Genomic DNA, 7,484 nt, shown 5'->3' with positions numbered 1-7,484 from the left:
CCACTTTTCATTTTCCATTTTTTCTGTCTTTGTGTTATTACGCCTGGCTTCACTCAAGCAATTACTTGTTTATTATTTAACCCTCTGTTCCCATGTTGTATTTGTGAGTGATTGTTTATTGTATTTTCGGTCCGGCATTGTGTGCTCGTGATGTTACTTTGTACATTTGTCATTTTGAGTAAAAGTACGTTGATTAATCATATTTGCTGTCCTGTGCCTGACTCTCTACACTCGCTACACACAGGACCCCTACAGAAACTCTATCCCAGTCTCAAATCTCTGGAAGACTGAAACAGGTTTCCTTCAAGAATTTCCCTGTATTTAGCGCCATCCATCATTCCTTTAATTCTGACCAGTTTCACAGTCCCTGCTGATGAAAAACATAGGATGGTTTTCTCTGGGCGATGAGAGGTGTTGGGTTTGCGCCAGACATAGCGTTTTCCATGATGGACAAAAAGTTCAATTTTAGTCTCATCTGACCAGTACCTTCATCCATATATTTAGGGAGTCTCCCACATGTCTTTTGGCGAACACCAAACGTGTTTGCTTATTTTTGTCTTCAAGTAATGGCTTTCTTTTGGCCACTCTTCCGTAAAGCCCAGCTCTGTGTAGTGTACGGCTTAAAGTGGTCCTATGGACAGATACGCCAATCTCCGCTGTGGAGCTTTGCAGCTCCTTCATGGTTATCTTTGGTCTCTTTGTTGCCTCTCTGTGTAATGTCCCTCCTTGCTTGGTCCGTGAGTTTTGGTGGGAGGCCCTCTCTTGGCAGGTTTGTTGTGGGTGCCATGTTCTTTCATTTTTTAAATAATGGATTTAATGGTGCTCTGTGGGATGTTCAAAGTTTCAGATATTTTTTATAACCCAACCCAGATCTGTACTTCTCCACAACTTTGTCCCTGCCCTGATTTGAGAGCTTCTTGGTCTTCATGGTGCCGCTTGCTTGGTGGTACCCCTTGCTGGTACCCCTTGCTTAGTGGTGTTGAGATCACGTGACACTTAGATTGAGCACAGGTGGACTTTATTGAACTAATTATGTGACTTAAGAAGGTAATTGTTTGCATCAGATCTTATTTAGGGACTTCATAGCAAAGGGGGTGAATATATATGCATTTTTTGAAACAGGTCATTTTTTACAATTCACTTCACCAATTTGGACTATTTTGTGTATGTCCATTACATGAAATCCAAATTAAAACACATTTAAATGACAGGTTGCAATGCAACAAAATAGGAAAAATGCCAAGGGGGATGAATACTTTTGCAATGCACTATAATAGTCACACACACACACACACACACACACACACACACACACACACACACACACACACACACACACACACACACACACACACACACACACACACACACACACACACACACACACACACACACACACACACACACACACACACACACACACACACACACACACACACACACACAGATTTTCCAGTGTGTTCTAACGAACACACAAACCCAATATAGTGCATTACTTTTGACCAGAGCCCTATGAGTCCTGGTCAAAAGTAATGCACTAAATTGGGGAAAGAGTGATGTTTGAGATGCACACAGTGTTCAAGTGGTTCTCTTTCGCTGTTTGTCATCAGGTTTGGTTGTTTTCCATTAGGCGTTATGTCACCTGTCGCCATGGGAACCCGGCACCGAGTGGAGTCTATCTGAATCTCTCATTCTCCTCCCACTACCCTGTAGGAGTGTGTATGGTATCTGGGTTTTCATTATGGCGTGTGTGTGTGTGCGAGCAAGTGTGTGTGGGGGATGGCATGTTTGTGTGTGTGGGAGAGATTGCATTCACTCTAGTGAATTTTCTTCAGTAGCAAGTTGGACTCAAGCAATTACCAGTGTAGTTTAGCTGATGGGCATATGAAAATCCTTGGTGTGTGTGTGTGTGTGTATAAGAGAGAGAGAGAGAGAGGAAAGAGAGAGAGAGCAACAGAGAGAGAGAGAAAGCACGTGATGATATTAAAACCATACAGTAAGCCAACCGTCTATCATCTCATTCCTGCAGATGCATACATTCACCCACAGCTAAGCTACTGTTACCTTCCTGCAACCTCACAGAAATGTTTTTGGAGGTTAGCATGTCTACTTTTAGGAACCCAATTGAGTGGTTCAGTAATCACAGTGTGGTCAGAAGAGGGGGGACCGAGAGAGAGAGGGAGTGAGAGAAAGAAGGAGAAGAAGAAAAGGTGACTCTCCTCCACACCAAAGAGAGGTCACTTCTCCAAAGGGAATGAGAGAGGAAAGGGAAGGTTTTTAGCATGGCGACATGCCCCTCCATCCCTCCCTCGCCTCGTTCTTCTCTCCTCCCATACTGAGCTGCAGGCAAGGAGAACCGGTACAGAACAGAAGTACAGCAATTAAAGACGGAGTGTTCTAACAAACAACCGACCCACTCTCTGGCTGTGTCCCAAATGGCACATGATTCTCTACATAGTGCACTACTTTAGACTAGAACCCTATGGGCCCTAGCAAAAAGTAGTGCACTAAATAGGGAATAGTGTGCCATTTGGGACGTAACTTTTCTCTGCAGCAGGCAACGTTGACCTCCTCTGGTCCTTTGATCTCTGACCCCAAGGGAGGTAGGCGTCTGGGAGCCGAAAATATCCAACTGCCTTTACTCTCACCCTCTACGCCTTTATCCTTTTTTCAAACGATAAAAAATGACTGCTCACAATTGATAAGAGAGTGTCTGTTTGTCTCTCTCTGTGTGTGTGTCTGAGGCCTAGATTCAATCCGGACCACGAAAGATTCATGGTAAACACTGCATATTTCGGCTCAATCGGAAATGTAACATTTTTATCACGCTATAATGCAGATCTTCCACGGTCCGGATCGAATCTGGCCCTGAGTCAGTGAGTCTGTCTGTCTGCGCGTGTGTGTGTTTGTATTTGTGTGTGCGCGTGCTTGCATCCATGTGTGTGTGAGTGTGTGCGTGTGTGTCAAGCCCTGTCTAACAGACACGTTTTATTGCAGTAGTGATTGGATGACCAAGTGGATAGCCTCATGTCTGATGTGGTGTTAATGAACTCTTATTCACCCACCAATAGCAGTGATGTGACCTTCCAAAGACAGCCTGCTGTGCAACACAGGTAAACCCACAGCTATACACACACACTCACACAGGCAGACACAGGCCCACACACACTTAGGCACACACTTATAGACACAGGCACATAGAAACACACGCATAGACACAGGTCAAACAGACAAAAACAGACACTCACTCATAGACACAGGCACACACACATATACACTGGATGTTGTCACTTCGTAAGGGTATGTAAACACTGGAACACAAACACTTGGTTGAAAACGCACCTCTGCACACATTCACACAATGCAATGTAATTATTCAGTTTCGTCTTTTTGATCTTGTACAAACTAAGAGAGTGAAAGCCTCTTAGTGAGTCTGAGAGCTGATTTCCCCTGGCAGTAAATCCAGAGCAAACCACTTGTGTAGAGAGTTGTTTTGTGTGTGTGTGTGTGTGTGTGTGTGTGTGTGTGTGTGTGTGTGTGTGTGTGTGTGTGTGTGTGTGTGTGTGTGTGTGTGTGTGTGTGTGTGTGTGTGTGTGTGTGTGTGTGTGTGTGTGTGTGTGTGTGTGTGTGTGTGTGTGGAGTGGTTTTTAGTCTGTGCATGTGATTGAGGGGAAGGTGACCCTGTCAGATCTGGATGAGAGATGAAAAGGCTCTCCCAAAGTGGGATACCAGGCACCGTCACTGAACCTCTTCAAAGTGTATGTGTGTGCGTGCATGCTTGTGTGTGCATGTATGTATGTCTGCATCTATGCCTCAGTATGTACACTGAAAAAAAATATAAACGCAACATGTAAAGATGTTGGTCCCATGTTTCATGAGCTGAAATAAAAGATCCTAGAAATGTTTCATATGCACAAAAAGCTTATTTCTCTCAAATGTTATGCACAAATCTGTGTTACATCCCTGTTAGTGAGCATTTCTCCTTTGTCAAGATAATCCATCCACCTAACAGGTGTGGCATATCAGGAAGCTGATTAAAAAGCTTTATCATTACACAGGTGCACCTTGTGCTGGGGACAATAAAAGGCCACTCTAAAATGTGCAGTTTTGTTACACAACACAATGCCACAGATGTTTCAAGTTTTGAGGGAGCATGCAATTGGCATGCTGACTGCAGGAATGTCCACCAGAGCTGTTGCCAGACAACTGAATGTTAATTTCTCTACCATAAGCCACCTCCAACATCATTTATTTATCGATGGCAATTTGCATTTTGGCAATATGAATGACAGAGATGCCATGATGGGATTTTGAGGCCCATTGTCGTTCCATTCATCCACCGCCATTACCTCATGTTTCAGCATAATAATGCAAGGATCTGTACACAATTCCTGGAAACTGAAAATGTCCCAGTTCTTCCATGGCCTGCACACTCACCAGACATGTCACCTATTGAGCATGTTTCGGATGCTCTGGATCAACATGTGTGTTCCAGTTTCCACCAATATAAAGCAACTTCACACAGTCATCGAAGAGGAAATCAACAGCCTGATAAATTCTATGCGAAGGAGTTGTGTCGCGCTGCATGAGGCAAGTGGTGGTCACACCAGACACTAACTGGTTTTCTGATCCACACCCCCACCTTTTCTTTAAGGTATCAGTGACCAACAGATGCATATCTGTATTCCCAGTCATGTGAAATCCATACATTTGTGCCTAATGACTTATTCCACATTTTCTTGTGTAACAGCCTGAATTCAAAATTGATTCAATATATTTCTTTCCCTCACCTATCTACACACAATAACCCATAATGGCAAAGTGAAAACATGTTTTTCAAAATGTTAGCAAGTTTATTGAAAATGAAATACAGAAATATCACATTTACATAAGTATTCATATCCCTTTGCTCCAAATTGAGCTCAGGTGCATTCAATTTCCTTTGATCATTGCTACAACTTGATTGGAGTCCACCTGTGACCAATTCAATTGTTTGGACATGATTAGAAAGAAACACACCTGTCTGTCTATTTAAGGTCCCACAGTTGACAGTGCATGTCAGAGCAGAAACTATACCATGAAGTCCAAGGAACTGTCTGTAGATCTCCTACAGTAGATGGAAATGTGATTAGGCATATACTGTTTCTGGGGAAGGGTATAAAACAATTTCTAGAGTGTTGAAAATTTCCAAGAGCACAGTGGTCTCATTTGGAAATAGAAAAAATATGGAACTACCAAGACTCTGCCTAGAGCTGGCCGTTCGACCAAACTGAGCAACCGGTCAAGAAGGACCTTGATCAGGGAGGTGACCAAGAACCCAATGACCACTGACGGAACTACTGAGTTCCTTGGCTGAAATGGGAGAACCTACCAGAAGAACAAAAATCTCAACAGCACTTTACCAATCTGGGCTTTATGCAAGAGTGGCCAGACAGAAGCCACTCTTGAGATAGCACGCTAAGGAGTTTGCCAAAAGGCATATGAAAGACTCTGAGATCATAAGACAAAAGATTCTGTGTTCTGATGAGACAAAAATGGAATGCTTTGGCATGCTATGTCTGGAGAAAACTAGGCCCAGCTCATCACCTGTCTAAACATCATCCCTACCATGAAGCTTTTTAGCAGCCGGGACTGGGAGACTGGTAGGGATAGAGGGAACAATAAAATGGAGCAAAATAAAGGCAAATCCTTGATGAGTAAAAGGGCCTCCCAAGCTGTCTAAGGCATCACAGTGCTAGAGGCGTCAATACAGGTACGGGTTCTGGATTTTGTCACACCCATGAGGTGGCGTGCAATTGGCCCAGCATACCCCGGGTTAGGGGAGGGTTTGGCCGGCCGGGATATCGTTGTCCCATTGCGGTCTAGTGACTCCTGTGGCGGGCCGGGCACATGCACGCCACACGGTCGGTGTTTCCTCGGACAGGTTGGTGTGGCTCCTGGTTTAAGCGAGCAGTGTGTCAAGAAGCAGTGTGGCTTAGCAGGGTCGTGTTTCGAAGGATGCATGGCTCTCGACCTTTGTCTCTCCCGAGTCCATACGGGAGTTGCAGCGATGGAACAAGACTGTAACTACCATTTGGATATCACAAAATTAGGGAGAAAAAAGTACAAAGAAAAAAATGAATCCTTGATGTGTGCAAATGACCTTCGACTGGGGTAAAGATTTACGTTCCAACAGGACATTGACCCCAAGCATACAGCCAAAGCAATGCTGGAATGGCTTCAGAACAAGAATGTGAAAGTCCCTGAGTGGTCCAGCCAAAGCCCAGACTTGAATCCCATTGGAAATCTGTGGAAAGACTTGAAGATTACTGTTCACTGCCGCATCCCATCTAATTTAACAGAGCTTGAGAAAATCTGTGAGGAAGAATGGGAGAGAATCCTCAAATCCAGGTGTGCAAAGCTGATGCAGACATACCCAAGATGACCTGTATAATCTCTGCCAAAGGTGTTTCTACAAATTTTGACTCGGTGTGAATACTTATGTCAATGAAATATTTCTGTATTACATTTTCAATAAATTTGCAAACATTTCTGCCCAATAATGACAAAAAGTGAAAACATGTTTTTAGAAATTGTGTAAATGGGTAAAACATTTTTTAATTTTAATCCATTTTGAATTCAGGCTGTAATACATCAAATTGTTGAATAAGTCGAAGGGTATGAATAGTTTATGAAGGCCCTGTATATGGCACTACTTTTGCCTTGATCAAAAGTAGTGCACTATAAAGTGAATAGGGGGTCCTTTACCCGGATTACACAGTGCTGCCTGGTGTGCGACTGACAAATTAACTCTTATGTAGAAGGCCTAGGTAGGAGGCCTGGGTTGACTCCCAAATTTCACCCTATGTCCTAAATAGTGCCTAGTCTCTTACGGGCCCTGTTCAAAAGTAGTCACTATAAAGGGAACAGGGTGCCATTTGGGAAGCAATGGCGTACGACCCTTTGACCTGTGATCTTGTCAGGGATTAATCGGCAGGATGCACCAGCAGGTTTAGGCATCAGATTAGGCTTCACGCTGACTCATGGCACTGCCGCACTCTGGCTGTTATAGGAACTATGGAGGTGACATTACATCATCATCACTAATCTAATCTGATTGGTCTGAAAATGTTTTTTTTTTGAGAGAAGAATATTACCATTGATCCTTCTGTACATGCTTGGATTTAACACACACATGTAACATGTTTACATACACGCACACACTCACACATAGACACAGGCCAGGATTCAATCCCATTGCAGATTATAGGAATTTCAGTTTTTAAAGGCAATGTTCCCGCTTTTGCGGAGATCGCAATTCCTATAACCGAGATCGGATTGAATCCTGGCCACACACACACAAATGGACCACATAGAGTACCAGTCAAAAGTTTGGACACACCTACTCATTCAAGGGTTTGTCTTTATTTAAAAAAAGGATTTTCTACATTGTAGAATAATAGTGAAGACATCAAAACTATGAAATAGCTCATATGGAATCGTGT

The sequence above is a fragment of the Oncorhynchus gorbuscha genome, linkage group LG16, assembly GCF_021184085.1.
Source record: "Oncorhynchus gorbuscha isolate QuinsamMale2020 ecotype Even-year linkage group LG16, OgorEven_v1.0, whole genome shotgun sequence".
NCBI classification, from domain to species: domain Eukaryota; kingdom Metazoa; phylum Chordata; class Actinopteri; order Salmoniformes; family Salmonidae; genus Oncorhynchus; species Oncorhynchus gorbuscha.
Note: the sequence above shows the minus strand (reverse complement) of the source record.